This window comes from Salvelinus alpinus, chromosome 8 (assembly GCF_045679555.1).
Source record: "Salvelinus alpinus chromosome 8, SLU_Salpinus.1, whole genome shotgun sequence".
Taxonomy (NCBI): domain Eukaryota; kingdom Metazoa; phylum Chordata; class Actinopteri; order Salmoniformes; family Salmonidae; genus Salvelinus; species Salvelinus alpinus.
Genome location: NC_092093.1, coordinates 41228555 through 41247707, shown reverse-complemented (window position 1 = coordinate 41247707; position 19153 = coordinate 41228555). Strand labels below are relative to the sequence as shown.

Here is a 19153-nt window from a genome sequence, read left to right as displayed (position 1 = left end):
CAATACCTTGACTTTGTTGTCCTTAAGCCATTTTGCCACAGCTTTGGAAGTATGCTTGGGGTCATTGTCCATTTGGAAGACCCATTTGCGACCAAGCATTAACTTCCTGACTGATGTCTTGAGCTGTTGCTTCAATATATCCACATAATTTTCCTACCTCATGAAGTAATCTATTTTGTGAAGTGCACCAGTCCCTCCTGCAGCAAAGCACCCCCACAACATGATGCTGCCCCCCCCGTGCTTCACAGTTGGGATAGGGTTCTTCGGCTTGCAAGTCTCCCCCTTTCTCCTCCAAACATAACGAGGGTCATTATGGCCAAACAGTTCTATTTTTGTTTCATCAGACTAGAGGACATTTCTCCAAAAAGTACAATCTTTGTCCCCATGTATACTTGCAAACCGTAGTCTGGCTTTTTTATGGCGGTTTTGGAGCAGTAGCTTCTTCCTTGCTGAGCGGCCTTTCAGGTTATGTCGATATAGGACTCGTTTTACTGTGGATAAAGACACTTTTGTACCCGATTCCTCCAGCATCTTCACAAGGTCCTTTGCTGTTGTTCTGGGATTGACTTGCACTTTTCGCAACAAAGTATGCAACGAAGTACGAACAAGAGTGTTCAGAGCTGTCATTAAGGCAAAGAGTGGCTACTTGGAAGAATCTCAAATATAAAATTTGTTTTGATTTGTTTAACACTTTTTTGGTTACTACATGATTCCATATGTGTTCTCATATTCAGGCTCTGATCAGGCCCTACACCCAAACAAGGGCACTGCGTTCATCCACCTCTGGCCTGCTCGCCTCCCTACCTCTGAGGAAGTACAGTTCCCGCTCAGCCCAGTCAAAACTGTTCGCTGCTCTGGCACCCCAATGGTGGAACAAACTCCCTCACGACGCCAGGTCAGCGGAGTCAATCACCACCTTCCGGAGACACCTGAAACCCCACCTCTTTAAGGAATACCTAGGATAGGATAAAGTAATCCTTCTAACCCCCCCCCCCTTAAAAGAGTTAGATGCACTATTGTAAAGTGGTTGTTCCACTGGATATCATAAGGTGAATGCACCAATTTGTAAGTCGCTCTGGATAAGAGCGTCTGCTAAATGACTTAAATGTAAATGTTAAATGTGTTATTTGATAGTTGTGATATCTTCACTATTATTCTACAATGCAGAAAATAGTAAAAATAAAGAAAAACCCTTGAATGAGTAGGTGTTCTAAAACTTATGACCGGTAGTGTAAGTACATCTGCCCTGGGGAGTACGAACAATGGATCCAATTCGTGAAAGTCGTATTCCTGGTCATAATGAGTTACCACCGCTCTGATATCCAAAAGTTATTTTCCGGCTGTATGTAATAACACACAAAAAAAATATGGGCTAATAATGTAAGAAATAACACCCCAAAAAATTATAATACTTCAAAAGTTGCTTAGGAGCCAGAAGCAGAGCTGCCATATTTGTCAGCACCATTATTTTACCTGGGGGAGAGTTGCAGAGGAGAGGAGAGAAGAAGAATGTGCCAATTTGAAAGCAATAAAAAAAAAAAAATGTAAATGAGTAGCTCAGGACATTTTTTAAAAGTAGTTCTCATGCTAGAAAAAGGATTGGAGACCACTGCTCTTGGGAAATTCTAAAGGCTGATTGAAGAACTTTTTACGGAATAAATGTGTTTCTTTTCAATGACTGTGTTTTGCTTCTTGAGTATTCCTGTGAATATGTGTGTTTGTGTATTGATGTGTATACAGGGCTCATCTGTTAGAGACCTTGGTCTCAGCATGACTCCCAGACAAAATAAAGGTATTTTAAAAAAGCAAACAAATTACTTTCTCTAACGCTAGAGTTTGGCAGTATACCGTATCCCGGGGTATGATTTTCCAATCATGCATTTTAATACATTTTAAGATTTGTACTTTTTAAAATAAATAACTGCAGTCAATTTGTACATCAGGTTAATATATATTCCCCAAAACAGCTGTTTGAGCCAGTCCGTGTTTGTTTACAAAGCACAACGAGCAAAACGGGAGCGTCAACGGGTGAGTCACTCCTGCAGCGCAACTTAAGTGAGGTGATCATTTACACTTGTATGAAATTGACTACTCACGTTAACTTAATACTTCTAAGATGTGTAGCTGGCCAACTAAGATGTGTCAAATAAATTCACTCCAGCTGGGTTTTGAAAACTCGCTAATGTTAGTTTGCAAAATCAAGCTTCTTGGTAACAGCAGCAGAGACAATCCCCTTGTGGATTAAGATGCATGCTATCTAATATTTATTTTGTGCTGTAAACTTTGTTTTGAGATATGTTATGAGCTGGGTTGTCCTAGTACTACATGTTTGCATGCGCTCATTAGCATTTACCTATGGCAATTCCTCAGTACATGTTAGAATTTTCTTAGCATTCTGTTAACTGATGATTTCAGGGCTTTTTTTTTTACCTTTGAAAAAACAAATAGCGCCCCTTGTGTGCACTGCCGGTAATTCAGTATATCCCGGGATGGCACAGGCACACCATGAAGGTATGGAAATCTGGATATCACCCAATCCTATTCACACAAACACTCACACACCCAGTGTACACTGCCCGATATACAGCCATCAACATCAAACCCTACCATAGTGCAAAAAACATCAGCTACTGTAGTGCAGTCAATATCAGCCCACCACTCAAAGATTCAGGACTGACCTGATGGAGCACGTCGAGATGAATAGACAAATACTGGGAGCCCAAATCCTGTGGAAGAGGCCATCAGCTGGCTGCCAACATAGCCCCTTCCCAAAACCCAGCAAGGCGGTCATCATTGCATCACGCACACTGATTCAAGGACACTTGGGGGCTATTCTGACACCCCCCAACTCCCCCAGTATCCATGGACATGGTCCTCCTTGCATACTATCTAATACAAACACATTAATGTAATATCATTTGTTAGCCTCTGGTCATTATCAATCTGTAGCATTTTTTATTTTGACAAAATCCATTGTGTGAATGTCTTGTCTATACTATCAGTATTGTGTTGTAAACATTTTTAGAATTGTCTTTGCCGGTTCATCAATCATGTCATTACATAGGTCTAGACTATGTTTTGTTGGCTTTTACCAATTTACCTTTAGTATTCAAATGTTATGGATACATTTATCTGACCGCTATATTTCATACACAACACTATCTCTCATGTGGCAAACTGTAATGAATCATTTATAGTAGATAGTTACAGGAAATATGGTACGGTTTCAAATGGCATATATTACAGTGATTTGGCAACATTAACAAAATAGGTTGTACTGGTTTGAACAGCAATTATTAGAGTCATTTGACAAAATTGGTTAGACGTGGTCTGTCTGTGAAGCCGGAATCAGAGTAATTACAACAGGCCCATTACATCCTTTGCCTCCTTGAATCCCATATGACTCCAGTCGGTAAGGGATTTTTGTGGCGAATGGCACAAACAACACATGAAGGCAAGACTCTTCTGTTCCCTCGTCCCAGTATTTCTCCCTTCAGTGCCCACTCCAACACCAGTCGATACGCAACCAGCCTGTATTGACTGAACAAATTGTTATTTGTGAGTACCTAGATACAAATAATTTCATAACAAGAAACAATTTGATTCAACAAAAGTCATCAATAGATGACATTCTTTACATGTTGTTACTGTGTGCTGGGGACAAGCAATAATCACGTAACTTACTCGATAGACAGCTGTGTAGTCAGTCCTGAAGGTATGGGCTGCTTCTTGTAGTTTACTTTTGAAACATGGAAGAATGTCTCTATAACTCCGGGGTAGATGAGCGTAGAAAAGTCCTCAGGTTTGTTACACAGTTTCTGGGCAGGATGCTTTCTTCAACGTAGATATCAAGCTCCCCAAATCGATGACGGTAACAATCGTCAGTTGCCATGCTCCGCAGTTGCACCACCAGTCCCTTAGACCTGGTTCTCGCCACTGCTCCTGGTCTACCGGCGGCTACGCTGACTCAGCCTCTCTCCGTGCTCTGAAACTGCACAAGTTCCTCCTCGGTAAATTCTGGCTTGAATAAATATGGCTCTGAATAAAAAACCTTATCAATTGTTCTGATTATTTGCCAATAAGCAAGAAAGATAGCTACTTTAGCTAATAGAGCACGCAACAGCTGACTGCCTCCAGGGAGTTTTGTTAACAAATCCACACCAAGTCTTACAGGAAGAGAGTGCAGGCAAAACCCAAAGCAGTCCATAAATGAGGAAATTGATAGAATCTAATTTCTTGGGATTATCAGAAAAATTTATGAATATATAAAATATTGATTACCATGTATAGCTTTGTAAGACTATGAATGACCAACCGCCCAGCTTTGGAGTAGTTAGAAGGGTTATTTCCCTGCTTTTGAGAGGAGCTGGCTAGTAGACTTCCAGCAATTGCGCTAAGCTAACAATATGCTACCTTCAACTTCCTTCAAACTGTAAGCAGAGACATACAAATTATATCCATGAGTTTGTCTGACTCTGGGTAAGTAGGAAATTACCCCAAATACCGAAGTAGCCCTTAAAAAAAATATCATGGCTTAATACGTGTTCATAGGACATTTCGATACTAGAACATGAAAAATGGTTCGGTAGTTGAATTTGTTACTCAGTTCTTATGTCAAATGTGTCTCACGGATCAAGTCTGTATCAGTGCAGCCGATGTCCCCCTTACAGCGCGAGCACACTGTGCCAGCTCCACTTAGCCCCTACCGGGAGTCTCGGCTGCATCATGTTAGCTAACCACTCATTCTGCAGAGAAGTTTGCACACTTGAACAATGAAACACGGCATGTAGAAATATTTTAACAGTTAATTACGGTTTGCAAAACACTTCACAATGCAAGATGATAACGGTAACTTCCAGCTTTGTAGGCTAACTTTTCTTGCTAGCTTACAGCAGAAGCTAACATCAATTCACTACCCTAATACTTTGGCAAACCATGGTGTAAAATATGCTAATTGCCACCAAAACTTTATTAATTAACTTAAAAATCGGTCTCTCCCAAAGATGATCTATTGTCTCAGCGAACTGACTAGATGTGTAAATAGGGCTCTGACAGCCGCCCCCTCAACCCTCCTGAATTACGTCATTACTTGTTAAAGAGACAGCGCGCATTTTTATAAAATAAGATACTTCTATGCAAATGTTGTTGATCAGTAGTAGGGATGACCCCATTTAGTAGACTGGTCGATTATTTGGTTGATAGGCTGTTGGTCGACCGAGATTTCTGTCGTCGAGCAGTGGCAATTATTATTTTAAAAAATTGATGGTGCACAAGACACCTGTCTGATTTGCGCTGTCTCATTGGTCCAATCCACTGGAGGCCACAGGGATGGCACAGTCCATCACTCTAAGACATGTGATGCTGAAATTGTATATGGTTATATTGTGCGAAACTAATGGTGCAACACTAATAAATCTAATATTATTTTATAATAAATGCGCTTTCTCCCACGTTGGATAAGGTCTCTGTCCGCAGTTCTGAAACAATCTTCAGTGCACAGTAGAATTAGCGCCTTTGCTTATGTTGCCATGTACATAATGGAAAAGTTAACCTGCATATTGGGATTGAGAACAATGCGGCGAGGCAGCAGAGACGAGGAAAAAGCCCTTGACTTAGCCTAATTGTCAAAGAAAATTAAGGATAGAGGAAACCAACTTAATTAGGTCAATAGCCTAGCTGCTATCTGTACCTGGCTTTATAAGTCATCCATACACAGTACAAGTCAAAAGTTTGTACACCTACTCATTCAAGGGGTTTTCTTTATTTTTACATTGTAAAATAATAGCAAAGACATCAGAACTATGAAATAACACATATGGAATCATGTAGTAATCAAAAGTTTAAACAAGTCAAAACATATTTTAGATTATTCAAAGTAGCCACCCTTTGCCTTGATTACAGCGTTGCATTTACCATATCATATGGAGACAGAAACAAACCTTATCGTAAGCAGACAATTGCAAATGGTTAAATCCTTCCAATAGAAATGTAAAAAATTGTTACGAATTGAACTTAAATGAATTAACTCTTCACATGGGATGATTTCACTGAACAACAAAAGAAAGGGAATATTGAATGATCCCCAATGATCCATCGCATCTCCCAAAAACTTTTTCAACATACATCTGTAAAATGATAGTCTAGAAACTAAAGCTTTGGTTGTCTTCCTCTCAAGCTTCCATGTCTTCTCCCTGGACCTCCTCAATGTCCACCTCTTGAACATCAGACCTCATCTTCACTGTCACTTTCCAACCTTGTTGAGGATGGCTCGTTGTTAGGCTCAAAAAGCCTCAAATTGCCCGAATGGCAGCCAATTTTTCAACCCATGAATTGGTCAGCCTGTTGCATGCCAGGTGGCTGATGAGATATGTTGGCACGACTGCCATATTGCGTCTCCATCCCAAAGCCCTTGCTTGGAAGTGTACTTCGCCAGACTGCCAAGAACCTTGCCCTCATCCAGGCCAAGGTGGCGAGACACGGTAGTGATGACACCATAGGCCTTGTTGGTCTCTGCACCAAACAGGATGCTCTTGCCAGCATACTTGGGGATCCAACATGTACGCTGCGGCGTGTATGGGCTTCAGGCAGAAGTCTTCACGCTTTTTTATGCATTTCAGAACTGCAGTTTCCTCTGCTTGGAGCAACAGTGAAGTGGGCAGGGCAGTACGGATTTCTTCTCTTACATCTGCAAGCAGAGTCTGAACATCAGACAGGATGGCATTGTCTCCCTCAATCTGTGCAATGGCTACTGCTATAGGTTTCAGAAGTTTCAGGCTGCGTACCACGCTCTCCCAAAATACATCATCCAGGAGGATTCTCTTGATGGGGCTTTCCATATTGGCAGACTGTGATATGGTCATTTCTTGGAGAGACTCCTTCCCCTCCAGGAGACTGTCAAACATGACAACACCACCCCAACGAGTGTTGCTGGGCAGCTTCAATGTGGTGCTCTTATTCTTCTCACTTTGCTTTGTGAGGTAGATTGATGCTATAACTTGATGACCCTTCACATAACCTAACCATTTCCTTGGCTCTCTTGTAGAGTGTATCCATTGTTTTCAGTGCCATGATATTCTTGAGGAGCAGATTCAATGCATGAGCAGCACAGCCAATGGGTGTGATGTGAGGGTAGGACTCCTCCACTTTAGACCAAGCAGCCTTCATGTTCGCAGCATTATCTGTCACCAGTGCAAATACCTTCTGTGGTCCAAGGTCATTGATGAATGCCTTCAGCTCATCTGCAATGTAGAGACCGGTGTGTCTGTTGTCCCTTGTGTCTGTGCTCTTGTAGAATACAGGTTGAGGGGTGGAGATGTTGTTAATTATTCCTTGCCCACGAACATTCGACCACCCATCAGATGATTGCAATACAGTCTGCTTTCTCTATGATTTGCTTGACCTTCACTTGAACTCTGTTGAACTCTGCATCCAGGAAATGAGTAGATAAAGCATATCTGGTTGGAGGGGTGTATGCTGGGCGAAGAACACTCAGAAATGTCTTCCAATACACATTGCCTATGAGCGTCAGAGGTGAACCTCCTTTGAGTCAAAAAAACTTCTTATTCCAGGAGGACTATGAGCTGTTGCTATTGATAAGGTGTCTGATTCATAACTTTCACCTCGAATAGAAGTAGAGGGACTTTTGTCAGAGGTTGCTTGTTGTGAGCACTGAGGGAACTTTATGCACTTGGCCAGATGATTCTGCATCTTTGTAGCATTCTTAACATATGATTTGGCACAGTATTTGCAAATGTGCACAGCTTTTCCTTCGACATTAGCTGCAGTGAAATGTCTCCACATCAGATAGTGCCCGTGGCATTTTCCTGTAAAGATTAGGGGGAAAAATGTGTACAAATAAAACATATATATATATATATATATATATACACACACAATTCCATGTTCTGATAAATAGTTAAGCAGTTAGATTAAACAGCTCCTTCGTAAGATACATGTTTTAAAATGAAACATGTATGGAAACAGGTTAGCAGGCTCAAGCAAGCTAAAACCCACATGGTAACAAAAACTAACTAGCAGAAATTGTTAACAAGTTAGAAATGATTTAAGTATACTTTGCTGTAGGGTACTATTTACTAGTTAACAGAAATTTGGTCTGCCATAAAATATATTCACCCCATCCAGTATTGTAATCAAAACTTACCAGAAAGCATGTAGTCCTTGGCTCAGACAGTGTAGTAGTGTGGACTCAACAGCATCTCATTAGTGTGCAAGATCTTGAGAATCAGCTGTACATGTGATGGGAGAATGCACTGTGCATGCAGAGGGTTGCGATTCCATTGAATTGGGGATAGTTTAACCAAAATATGCCACAAGACCTAGAATTGCGGTGTGTATCCCACAAAAAAAGGTTCTGTATTAAGCTAACTTTTTTGATAAATTCCCAAAATTCCCGGGCTTAACTTCATTCCGGAAATTTACCAGAAAGTTTCCAACCCTAGGTGTGACCACCATTTGCCTCATGCAGCGCGACACATCTCCTTTGCATAGAGTTGATCACGCTGTTGATTGTGTCCTGTGGAATGTTGTCCCACTCCTCTTCACTGGCTGTGCAAAGTTGCTGGATATTGTCGGGAACTGGAACACGGCGTAGTACACGTCGATCCAGAGCATTCAAACATGCTCAATGCGTAACATGTCTGGTGAGTATGCAGGCCATGGAAGAACTGGGCCTTTTTTCAGCTTCCAGGAATTGTGTGCAGATCCTTTCGACGTCGGGCCGTGCATTATCATGCTGAAACATGAGGCGATGGAGGAGGATGAATGGCACGACAATGGGCCTCAGGATCACGTCACGGTATCTCTGTGAATTAAAATTGCCATCGATAAAATGCAATTGTGTTCGTAGCTTATGCCTGGCCATACCATAACCCCACCATGGGGCTTTTCACAATGTTGACATCAAACTGCTCACCCACACGACGCCATACACTGTCTGCGATCTGCCCAGTACAGTTGAAACCGTGATTGATCCTTGTAGAGCACACTTCTCCAAGCATGCAAGTGGCCATCAAAGAATACATTTGCCCATTGAAGTTGGTTACGACGCCAAGCTGCAGTCAGGTCAAGACCATGGTGAGGACGATGAGCACGTAGATCAGCTTCCCGGAGATGGTTTCTTACAGTTTGTGCAGACATTTGTTGTTGTTGTACAAACCCACAGTTTCACCAGCTGTCTGGGTGGCTAATCTCAGACCATCCCGCATGTGAAGAAGCCAGATGTGGAGGTCCTGGGCTGGCGTGGTTACACGTGGTCTGCGGTTGGGGGGACGGTTGGATGTACTGTCAAATTCTCTAAAACGATGTTGGTAGAGAAATTAACATTCAATGTTCTGGTGGACATTCCTGCAGTCAGCATGCCAATTGAACACTCCCTCAAAACTTGAGACTGTGGTATCTGTGGTATTGTGCTATTTGACAAAAAAAACTGCACATTTTAAAGTGACCTTTTATTCTCTCCAGCACAAGGTGCACTTGTGTAATGATCATGCTGCTTAATCAGCTTCGTAATATGCTTATTGATATGCCACACCTGTCAGGTGGATGGATTATCTTGGCAAAGGAGAAATGCTCACTAACAGGGATGTAAACAAATATGTGCACACAATTTGAGAGAAATAAGCTTCTTGTGCGTATGGACATTTTCTGTGATCTTTTATTTCAGCTCATGAAACATGGGACCGACACTTTACATTTCTATATTTTTGTTCAGTGTATGTTAAAAGTACTCCAACAGGGCCAGCGTATGCTGAGCCAGGCGAATGGGAAAAGAGATGCGGAGGAGCAAAAACGAGACATGCTTCCACCCGTGACCCAATTTGCTGCACCCAAGACGCACTGCAGGAAATAAACAGTCCCCAAAAAGACTACTGAACACACATAAGTGCAGAGTCTGTGGTCCAGTGGATGCTCCCAGGTCTATAAGCACATACCACTCTTTGAGACCAGTGTTAAATCCCGGTCTGTCTAAATCGTGTTAAAAAAAACACACAGGAGCCTTAACAGGGGGAGACCATTCATGTGCCACCACAGTATCTTACCAGTTCCATACATACAATAAGATGGATCAATATTGTGTTAAAAGTCCAGCTGAACTCATTTACATAGTTTATTTGGTCTGCATTGGGAGTCTGTTGGTCGAGACGTTGGTGTTTTCTAGTTTCACCCCACTCGTTTGAAGTGACCTAGCTCCGAGTCGGAAATAACAAGATCCTACGGAAATATGAACTGGACACCTATTGTACCGTCCAGCACAAATATCTCTGCATAACAGGGAGGCGGCCCTAAAGACAAGGTTTACCCATTCAAGGCAAGGGACAATGTAATAGAAGAAAAACAATTGTCTGTAGCTCTGGGTAATGTCGCACTCCATTGCTCATACAAACCCTAGCAGGAATTCATTTCAGTGAGGGGGTTATAGTCACCCAACCCCCACCCTTGCTGAAACTACTTGTTTGAGGCCATCCTGGGTTATGGATGATAAAACACCCACAACGCCGGGTGACATATCACTTCACAAACAGGGCCTGAGAGGAAGGAAGCAGGCTGGCTCGGTGGCGTGGGTGTGGGAGTGAGTGTTGCCTGGGTAAGGCTGCCTGTCTGCCTGGGGTCATGGAGGGACAAGTTGCTGGAGGGATTGAACCCAGCCACAGCCGCCCAGCCTCTGACTGTCGCCTGGATTGACCCCTCAAATACAACCCGGACATGAGCACTTCCGAGGTCAAATGCCTGACAGAAAAAAATTATTAGGAAAGAAAATATGTGCAGTGCGGACAACGTCTCAGCCTAGCTGACCCAAGCATAAAACAAACGCTCCCATTACAATGCTGAGTAGTGAGTCGCATAAACAGTTCGAAAGGTGGCACGAGATGGTTTAAAAAGGCCCTGGGTTCGATTTCTAACGCTGCACTATGAAAGGGAGAAGAAAAAATAATCTTTATATTGCATGGCAAAAAGAAAATGTCACTCTCCTAGAGAAAGAAAAACAGGAAAGGAAATGTTCCAGTAACATCTGATGGCAGCGTGCCTCTGGAGTGCCGGAGAGAGGCCAAGAGGAATGACTTACGGGCCTGCTCTACCCCTAGTTAGGCCTAGTTATTTCCTTTACATTCTTGCAAAGCTAATAAAACACAATTGGTACATTTTGTGGCTGGAGAAAGTCACATTTTGGAGTGCCCCAAAATCATTTCTCTTCTCCTCTAGCACATGCCCTGGTGGAATTTTCCAACCCGATAGGAAAACTGTCTGCAACCCACACCGTGATACAGAACACCCGGTGACTCAGTCTGCAGAAGACATATCAGCAAGGAACACTAGGAGGAAATTGAGTAATGGTGGAGATACAAAGACACACAATAAATCTTTGCAGAGCCCTTGGATGATGGGCGTCTGTGGATCGCAAAGATAAAGTGTGAGGGTTGCTACACATTTCACTGTAGAAGCTCATTTCTTTAAAATGGTACCAGAGGCATAGAATTAATTTGGCTGGCTCCTCATCCTAAAATCCTATGAAAGCATGTTGAATCTAAAGTGACCCCCACCCCCCAAAAGAGTGCAATATGCAAAAGCGAGACAGCTCGCTCAGACCTTATGAAAATGCAATGTCGAGTCCAGACACAATAGCTCCACAGATGAGTAAACAAATGGAGCAGCACAGACATAACAGCAACAGTCCCTTTCTTCTACTGGCTGATGTCAACGCCAATGAGGTCACTGCCTGCCAAAAGTAAATGGGACTGGACCACATAGGGGCCGCCAGACAACCCTGATCGCTCCGGTGCAAGCATTCATGAGGCATCGCTAACTGCAGCCCCACAGTCCCTCCCAAAACTGTTCTCACCGGTTTACATCTCACCGGTTTGCAGGTACATAGTACCTGCTCATCCCCTCTGCTTCCGCAATAGGGTAATTGCCGTATGTTCAGGAGTTGGGATTCACTAAAGGGTGTTATTCAATCAAAAGCGCCATTTCATCGATTGGACAAAAACATTCTCTTCCCGTACTGTGAGGAAGGTGAATGAACACCTAATTGGGTAACTTTTTGTTTCACACATGTCATTCTCTTCGTGATTATGTAAATTGAAACATGTATTATTGCAGCACAGGCAGACTATTGTTTTGTCTTTCCCCAGACATTCACTGTTGCCAGGTTGGATTGAATATGGCCTCATATTAGTGGAATAATAGAGATTGTGGAAACACTCATTTCAATCCAGAGTGTGAAACCACCATATTGATAGGAGCTGACACAGAGAAGCTGACTAGAAAATAAACTGTGTATGTAACACTAACTTACAGATAAAAGCAGACAACTACACTACTGATGTTATCTACCAAAGCTGTAAAACTATTCTGCCCAACATCTCTGACCAATATCCTTCTAATCCCCTCCTTCCATCCCCACATCCTATGGCTGATTAACATAACTCATAACGCCCAGGTAAAATGTGACCACACCTCTAGCAGATCCCTTATGGTGTTTGATGGGTTTCAGGAGTATACTTCCATACCCCCGGCGCCCCGACCCAGGTCTTAATAAAACCACTCCCTTCTAAAAGTAGGAATATCGACTGACTCGGCAGTGGGGTTCTCCTCCCACCAATTACATAAGAGGTCACACCGACGCAAATAAAAACAGCCACAGCGAACGAGTCTGTGAAAAACTGAGGAGCGCAAGAGGGGAGGTAAGGATGGAGGGATGACATTTTTGTTTTGCTGTGCAAACTAAGGTGCTCATTGTCTGAATTAAGGTCCTGAGTTGTCTGGGTTTGCCAGTGTATTTTAATCTAGGATAGCGCTGCAGTGGATAGTCACTGTTTTGCGGGCTCCTGACCAATTCTGTTATTTTGTGTGTTTTTTGATGCTGATCTTCATTTTTTTTGTACATAACGTCTCCTCAATCATTTCCTAAGACCGAAAACAGCTTCTGGACATCAGAACAGCGATCGGTAACCTCGATTTGGATGAAAATGTTTACTTCAACGAGGCGGCAGCTCTGGATTTTCTGCTTTCTTGGGACCAGGCCCTAATCACCGGGACTCGAAAGAGGAAGCGGCAGCGAAAGTGTGGCAAGCGAGGTGGCAACCTGACGAGACCATGTCAGCAAGCAAATAGAACAGAGGGCAATGGCGGTCTATTTGTAAACTTGCAGTCACTGGAGAACTCATGCCAAAATCCTATGAATGCATTCCTGTTTTGCATTCTGAAGTGACCCCCATCCCCCCAAAATATCATGATCAGCTCCTTTATTTTACTGACATTGAGGGAGAGGTTGTTGTCGGTGATTAGTCCTACCACCATTGTGTCGTCAGCAAACTTAATGAAGTCATGCACGGCCACACAGTCGTAGGTGAACAGGGAACAGGAGGGGACTAAGCACACACCGCCGAGGGGCCCCTGTGGCGGATGTGTTGTTGCCTACCCTTACCACCTGGGGGCAGCCTGTCAGGAAGTCCCGGATCCAGTTGCAGAGGGAGGTGTTCAGTCCCAGACTCTTGAACTTTGAGGAGACTATGGTGTTGAATGCTGAGCCGTAGTCAATGAACAGCATTCTTACATGGGTATTCCTTTTGTCCAGGTGGGTGAGGGCAGCAGCAAAGATTCCACGCGAGCCTTTGCATGAGCCAAATTGCTCACAGCTCCCGGGGAGGAGTCCGTGCCTGTCACCTGCAAGCGACGAGTTTTTAGGAAGTGTGTTAAGCTTGTGAAAGTGGCAAAGATTTGTGTCGACTGTGAAATCCAACTGATTCCATTGTGTGAAAACGCACACTAGAGGGTTGCATTCCCGTGGGATGCCCTCAGGACCTGTAGGTTTTATGACTGCGGCACGGTCTGCATTTTTCATGTTGCAGGCGAGAGGTCAGAGATGATTTGGAAATGGTTGTCTTTCTGCTTTGTATGCGTTAGCCTACCTATTGCATTAACCTTATTGTATTAACCTTTTCACACTGACATTTGCGCAGTCTTACATGAACTGGCACATTATTGGGCTGGCGTTCACATTGTCTTCATTGTTGTTGTTCTCCTTACAAATAAACTTTGGACATGTATGTGTTCCTATCAAAGTGCCTTATTTTCTGTATGTCGTGTTGTCGTTTCTAATGTAGCACACACTATGTATGTATGGAGCATAATGCATTTACAGTTATATTCACATGTTTTCAAGTACTGGTGACAAATAATGCATTCCGATTATTGCATAGATTGTAATGGACACTAATGATGTGTGTAAAATACCTTATTGAAGGTTGTACTGATTATAACGAGCTAATGTTAAGCTATTTGCCAGCTATGTGTGGCGCTGTTTGTTGACATTATACAATGCATTCTGGGTGTCATGTAAACGTCTGTCAGACCAAAGATGTTATGAGGTGAAGGAATGGTTCACTCATCTTTCAACTAAACTTCCGGAATTGAATGAAGGGACGTGAATGATCGTAGACAACACACCCCCTTCAATATACACACTGCAAACAGACCAAACTCATCTAGGTCTCCTTTTATTATCTTTGGTAGACTAGAAAGAGCGAAATGGCGGTGCGCAAAAACTACCCATGATGGATTACTTTCGTTTTCTAGAAAGTGTTTTACTCAATTATTTTGATCAATGGTGAGCTCAACCGTGATGTGATGCATTTTAAATAGTAAATTGCTATTAGCCAATTCATATTGTTGTGTCTGTCAGACGAGAGATATCTAATCTAAATATGACCGCATGTGTTATGTCAATCTTTCCACAGTTAGCGCTAGGACTAATGTACCCTACATTTTCCGGTTTGGTTGATCGTGTATGCTGTCGTTACTTCTGTGAATGTCAGAACATTGCATCCAAAAATAAACTGGTCATATTCTGAACATAGCTTGGTAAGGACTGTATTTGTGCAAAATGTTTGTGGCTAGCTCAAATGCTGACTGTTGCAGCAATCGAAACTGGACGTTCTAGTCAAACCAGTTTGAGCGTACGCTGCAGGGACCACTGTAGAATGATCACATCCATTTGTTGGTACTTGTGAAAAGGTTAAACCTCTTTTGGCGCCTGAACCGCTAGCGGGACACCTATGACAACATCCGGTGAAATTGCAGAGCGTAAAATTCAAAATACCTAAATCGTAATATTAAACACTCATGGAAATACAAGTGTCATCTGATGAAGATCAAAGGTTAGTGATTAATTGTATCTCTATATCTGCTTTTTGTGACTCCTCTCTTTGGCTGGAAAAATGGCTGTGTTTTTCTGTGACTTGGCTCTTACCTAACATAATCGTTTGGTGTGCTTTCGTCGTAAAGCCTTTTTGAAATCGGACACTGTGGCTGGATTTACAAGAAGTTTATATTTAAAATGGTGTATAATACATGTATGTTTGAGGAATTTTAATTATGAGATTTCTGTTGTTTGAATTTGGGGCCCTGCACTTTCACTGGATGTTGGTCAGGTGGGACGTTAGTCTCTTAATGTAGTTAGTGGCAACACCAGATACTGACTTTTGATTTTTACCCCCACCCCCTTTATTCAGGGACACATTATTCCATTTCTGTTAGTCACATGTCTGTGGAACTTGTTCAGTTTATGTCTGTTGTTGAGTCTTGTTATGTTCATACAAATATTTACACGTGAAGTTTGCTCAAAATAAAGTTGACAGTGAGAGGACGTTTCTTTTTTTGCTGAGTGTATGTATGTATGCATGTATACAGATCAAATATTGATTCTCTGGGTTTTAAAGGCCTGTCCTGCATTTAAAAGCACATTCAATGAAGATTCTCCATTGAGCATGCTAATCAATCAATCAAATGTATTTAGCCTAAAACCACAAACAGCAAGCAATGCAGATATAGAATCACAGTGGCAGGAAAAACTCCCTAGAAAAGCAGGAACCTAGAGTAGCCAGGCTCTGAGGGGTGGCCAGTCCTCTTCTGGCAGTGCCGGGTGGAGATACGAGTACACGACCATTAAGGCCAGATTGTTCTTCAAGATGTTCAAACGTTTCTAGATGACCAGCAGGGTCAAATAATAATCACAGTGGTTGTAGAGGGTGGTCAGTACCTCAGGAGTAAATGTCAGTTGGCTTTTCATAGCCGATCATTCAGAGGTCGAGACCGTAGGTGCGGTAGAGGGTCGAAAACAGCAAGTTCGGGACAGCACATCCGGTGAAACAGGTCAAGGTTGAAACTGGAGTACCAGCATGACCAGGTGGAATGGGGGTAGCCAGGCCAGATAGTCCTGAGGCATGATCCTCAGGCTTAGGTCCTCCGGGAGGAGAGGAGAGAATTTGAGGGAGCATACTTACATTCACACAGGACACCAGATAAGACAGGAGAATTACACCAGATATAACAGACTGACCCTAGCCCTCCGGGGACTGAGCTTAATCTGTGTCTAGGAAACTGGCCTTTAAGCAATCTAGCTTAACGATCTTATCTATCAAACCCCATCCAGAGGGCACTTTCACTGAAACCACACTGGTCAATCAGTCACTTAACATTAGAACCGCAGGGCCTTGAGGGACCTACCCTTCAGGCTGACAGCTAACGGTGTAATTCATATATGCTATTGCTAAAATAGTCATTTGGTTGTGTTCATGAAGGTGTCAAGTAACAGAATTTATTTTTGTTTTGTTTTAAATTATAAAATAGCATTTTCATGAGTTTGTTACTGTAGGCTATAGGTAAAAACAAACTGGTCAATGAATTTTATTTGGAGTGCTTTTGTTCCAACTATGAAACAGAAACCATATGTCTTAGAACACTGTAAAAGCTTATTTTGATTTTAAAATAGTGTACAAAATACCACAAAGACGCACAGTCAGCAACACACACGGTCAAGTGTTGAAAACAGTAACCTAAACATCATTATAAGCGCCAAGTGTGCTTGATAAATAGTAAAAATCAGCACAAAAGCAACAATGGCATTATATTTTTTTTTAAATGTCGATATGACAGCAGTTAAAAAAAGTCAAATATTGTCAGCTCGTGCTTAACTCCCACCCGCTACTGCAAGAACTGGTCCCAAACCAAACCGCAGTCCTGCAATGTTATTTTAGGCGAATGTGATACAGCTCACTTGTCAGCTATGGTTCCAGCAATTTTGCGCCCTATAGGCAATATCAAATGCGCTAAAATAACTTCAGAAATAGGTGGCCCATTTCACATTAGGCTTTCTGTATTACTGGACTATATCATCCGATATGCTAGATGTAGTTTAGGGAGCAGAGTTGGAGACTTGCCCTTTTCTCTTTATAGCCTACCTTTTAGGAGTGCGAAGATTTTCATTATTTATTTTTCTTCTCCCCAATTTCGTGGTATCCAATTGGTATTAGTTACAGTCTTGTCTCTTCGCTGCAACTCCCATACGGACTCGAGAGCCGTGCGTCCTCCGAAACACAACCCAACCAAGCCACACTGCTTCTTGACACAATGCCCATCCAACCCGGAAGCCAGCCCCACCAATGTGTCGGAAGAAACACTGTACACCTGGCGACCTGGTCAGCGTGCACTGCGCCCGGCCCGCCACAGGAGTCGCTAGTGCGCAATGAGACAAGGATATCCCTGCCGGCCAAACCCTCCCTAACCCGGACGATGCTGGGCCAAATGAGCCTCCCGGTCGCGGCCGGCTGCGACGGAGCCTGGACTCGAACCCAGAATCTCTGGTGGCACCGCTAGCACTGCGATGCAGTGCTTTAGACCACTGCGCCACCCGGGAGGCCCCTAGGAGTGCGACGATTTTCAGCCAGAGCAATATGGATGATCAATATTTATATCTAGGCAATGTAGTAAACTATAGCCTAATCATATTTAGGAAGTACATTTCCTTGGAAAGAACTGCCCTGTGCTTCTCCGCCCATACTTAGGCTATAGCCTACTCTATTTAATTGAGACACACACAAGGTCCTGATCTCGAAGGTATGGAATCTGAACTGGAAGCGGCAAGAAAGATGATTGCTACACTTGCCACGTTTTACATAAGGACATAGCCTACCTTTTTAGGACGACGATTTACAGGCAGAGACAAACAAAGGGGTAATCAATACTTAATGAAACGGGTGCCACGCCTGCTCACCATAGTAGCCTAACCTATGCACCCGTTGTTCGACTCACGTTGGTTAAGCGCCCATTTTATTCCATTATCAATATTTATTTAGGCACTGTAGTAAACTACAGTCTAATCATATTGAAGTTATTGTCATATTGAAGTTAACTGCCACGTGATTCTCCGCCCATGTAGGCAGCCTACTCTAGTCCACACATACCAGGCACACTTGAACTCACACACACAACTTGGAGAGAAGTGGGCTGCTGAAGTTGCAAATTCTGTGTGTGTGAATAATGCGACAAATAAAAATGCGCTATTAAACCCTTTACAATGATCTGTGAAGTTATTTGGATTTTTACAAATTATCTTTGTAAGACAGGGTCCTGAAAAAGGGACGTTTCTTTTTTTGATGAGTTTACATACATACGAAAAAAGGCCAGTTCAAACCACCATTGGGAATTGTGTTCCCTCAGGACAAAATGCAAAACTTGTGTTGCTTTCAAGACATTACAATGAATACTTCTCTCCGAGGGCCCTGGCTCCTATACCATCCCTGTCACGATGCCCTGAGCAGAGCTGTGATGTGGAGACTGATACTGCACCGAGGAGGCAGTAACAGATTGGTAAGGCTTAGCATGGTACATTGTCAGTCTGACTGCAGGCTGCCAGCGAACTGCGTGGAGCCGTGGCAGCCATCTAGTCGGCACCGTTCCCTGAAGGACACTTGTGCATTATAGACTCCGGCTCCGATCCTCATGGAAGGAACGGGACAGTATGGTGTACCCTCAGCTACCTTTGCATGTGGAGGTTTGTCCATTTTGACTCAGTGATTGGTGTATGTGGCAGAGGCTCTCTGGCTACTGTTAACTACGGTTTAAGGGGGGATGTTGTGTTTAAGACCACTTCATCACTCAGAGGCCTGTTCGCTTTGATTGCCAACCCAGAAAGCAGTGGGCTCCTGATGAAGTGGTAAGCACACAGGTGGAGACTGAGAAACTAGAGAGAGCAGCATGACGCTGGCCCTCTCTCCATCATGTCCCCTCCTCTCTCTCACCCATCCCGTATACCCACAGTCTGAGCCACAGGCTGTCGATTGGCCAACGAATGGAA

The 19153-nt window shown here is 43.1% G+C and overlaps 1 protein-coding gene and 1 long non-coding RNA gene across 6 annotated transcripts in view; both read right to left on the bottom strand.

Moving 5' to 3' along the window:
• LOC139583168 (MAP/microtubule affinity-regulating kinase 3-like) overlaps positions 1-19153 on the bottom strand; it is a 128127-nt gene that overhangs the window by 85188 nt on the left and 23786 nt on the right. The gene's annotated exons all lie outside the window — the stretch shown is intronic.
• On the bottom strand, positions 3220-7829 carry LOC139583171 (uncharacterized). Its single transcript, XR_011676499.1, has 3 exons — positions 4282-7829; positions 3685-3991; positions 3220-3540 (listed from the first exon to the last, which is right to left on the bottom strand). It is a non-coding gene; the product is annotated as an uncharacterized lncRNA (long non-coding RNA).